The sequence below is a fragment of the Pteropus alecto genome, unplaced genomic scaffold, assembly GCF_000325575.1.
Source record: "Pteropus alecto unplaced genomic scaffold, ASM32557v1 scaffold3, whole genome shotgun sequence".
NCBI classification, from domain to species: domain Eukaryota; kingdom Metazoa; phylum Chordata; class Mammalia; order Chiroptera; family Pteropodidae; genus Pteropus; species Pteropus alecto.
Genome location: NW_006442484.1, coordinates 11670700 through 11673610, shown reverse-complemented (window position 1 = coordinate 11673610; position 2911 = coordinate 11670700). Strand labels below are relative to the sequence as shown.

Genomic DNA, 2911 nt, shown 5'->3' with positions numbered 1-2911 from the left:
TGCCAAGCGACTGATTCTGGTTCATGTGTTCCAAATATATCTGCCCAACTTCCCAGCCTGAGCCCTCCATTGCAAGGTGGCTAGCCTCCCCACTTATCTCTATGCCATTTTTATTTTCACCTTTGTAACTGCTCACATGTTTCTCCACACACTTCATTCTCAACCTTAGGAAATGACACTCATTCTTGAAGGTTTGGATCTAGAAACAACTCCTCCATAGATCCATCTTAGATCATACTAAGCTAATTAATCTCTCCTCCGAAATGCAATAGCAAGAAGTATTAGTACCACTTGTTTGAACACATAATTACATATTATCCTGGGTCATAATCTAATTCTTCCTGTGTTTATCTTTTCTCTCCAGCTTGACTATATAAGCAGGGAACATGTTTTATTTTTCTCATGTATTTCTTCTGTATTTCACACAGAGCCCAGCTGGTTGCTTTTATACAATATTAGAGCTCAATTAGTACTCGTTGAAGGTTTGGTTAAAGCCAAAGATGAATTCCAGTTCTTGTCATTGATAGTAAGATGTCACATTGTTCTTGTTTCTAGACTGAAGAGGAGACGAAGCTGACATGAGACATGATGGTGATCTTCTTTTCTTATTCTCTCTGAAGTCAGCCCTCACCAAATATGGTTTGGTTTCCTTCAGAAATACAGTGAAAACAGTCACAGCATCATATTAAATAATTTGAATTTTTAAAGCATATTTTATATATAAGTTGTCTTGGTAACAAAATTACTTAATCTTTCAACAACTAAAAATAAAACCTTCAGATATATTAAAAATTAAGTTGATACTTCACCACTGGATCTGTCTATATATTATCAAAGTAAGTGTTGAATGCCTAATTTCAGGTCTGGAGCATCTTCTCATACCCGAAGCAAGGGAGCTATCAAAGATTACTTGGTCATGTCGAAAAGATTCAGGAGCAACTTCACAAAGTTCCTATTAACAAAAGATGGGACAATTTGAGCAAAATCAGAATAGTAATTGCAATAAATTTTGATATACTAAGTCGGACCTGGGGAGGACAGCTTCTTCCCATGAGGCCTGCTAGATAAAGCCTTGTAATTGCCTGTGGTCAGACCTGAAAGGTCATACACAGGATATTGGCCTGCAGTCTGGCTCTTTACCTCCTATTGGAGGCAGTACTACATTGCCAACTGTTGACTTTGGATATGGCCATATGACTTGCTTTGGCTAACAAGATGAGATATGAGTGATGATAAATAAGCTAAATAAATATTTATTATTATATGCCACTGAGATTCTTTAATCTTTTTTTATATGCTAATAGCTAACTGATACAACCTCCATTTTGCAACCTCTAATTTTTTTTTCTAGGCGAAGCAACCCTTGGTTGACCTCACAGATTGCAAGGAACTTGTCAGCTTACAATCCTTTACTTTTTTTTATTTTTCATGCCTACAGCACCTGGTCTTCGTAGGTGGTCTCCCATCCAAGTACTTACTAGGCCCGACCCTGCTTAGCTTCCAAGATCAGATAGGATCAAGTTTATTCAGGGTAGCATGGTCATAGACTGCAATCCCAAATTAATTAATGGATCTAGGCAATAATTGTCAATGGCTGCTGACATCACAAAACAAAAAACAACCTGATATGACATGCGTCCTGATAAAGTATACACCACCACGTACGAAATAGCTTTGCCATGCATCAAACCTGAAATTAATCAATCCTCTTGATCTAACCATCAGTTTGCAGAAAACACAGGTGATAGGAAAATATATTCAACAACACTAAAATCTAGACTGTAGGAAACTCAAGACAATTAATACAGTTTCTTAAATAATTTGAAAGGGGGAAAAAAAGGAAGAGGAAACTATAGTGAAGGATTTTTAGAGATACAAAAATCAATTGCCATATATGGACCTTACTTAGATCCAGGTTGAAGCAAAATGTTTTTAAAAATTATGAGACAATAAAGATTAATTGTGGCGTTTGGAAAAACATGGTGAAGTGAAAGACGTCCCCAGATCTCTTCCCTTGAAACGACAATAAGCTGAACATCTAAAACTCAGCAACAACAAAAAATCCAAACTGCACACCAACACATCTGAGCGTGGGATCTGTACATAAGAGCTACCACAGGTCAGAATCCCCAGCGGTGGACTGAGAGAAAGAAATAAACTGCCTATCACAGGCAAGGAGCTCCCTGTAGGAGGAGGGGTAAGGGAGAAAATGCAATGAGTTCCCTGAACAGCACAGCCTGGGAGAGTTGTGACTTCCACACAGCCAGCGGCAAGGCCCACTCATCAGGGCAGAAAGCAGAGAAGAGAGAGAGGTCAGCAGAGAAACAACAGTTGATTTTTACCAGCTGTGGTTGCAAAACCGAGGCTGAGCCGCAGGCCCCAACCTCAAACCCAGAGGGCCTCGCCCCCATACCCTCCGAGACCAATCACCACGGAGCCTCAGGGGAATCTGAGCAAATGCTACTGAAACTGTTGCTAACACTGGCAGGAACTGAAATGCAGGGTAGCGAGTGTGATTAAATAACTACAAGAAAATATAAAGGCATTATTAAGGCTTTATATAAAGCAGGGATCCAAGAGGCTTAGACGCCACCTACTAGAAACCAAAAGAAAAGCACCTTCTTCGCAACAGGCTTAAGAGAGACCTTTATATAATAAATCTTCTTTTGGAATAAAAAGCAGAATACATTTCCATTAATGCTGAAGCAAAGAAATAGTCCATTTAACACTATGAACAACCAAAGTGACAAGGCATCTCAGAAAGAAAGAGAAAAACCTCCAGAAAATAAGTTTACAGACATAGAAATATGCAATTTAAATGACAGTGAATTCAGGATGGTACTTCTGAAAAAACTCAGTGAGTTCTGAAATGAGTCATATCAAGAATTTCAGGAATTGAAAAATACAACTA

General features: G+C 38.6%; 1 pseudogene; it reads right to left on the bottom strand.

The window, feature by feature from the left end:
- Window positions 1-1429: 1429 nt before the first annotated feature.
- On the bottom strand, window positions 1430-1548 carry LOC112470658 (annotated as a pseudogene).
- Between the last annotated feature and the right edge of the window lie 1363 nt (window positions 1549-2911).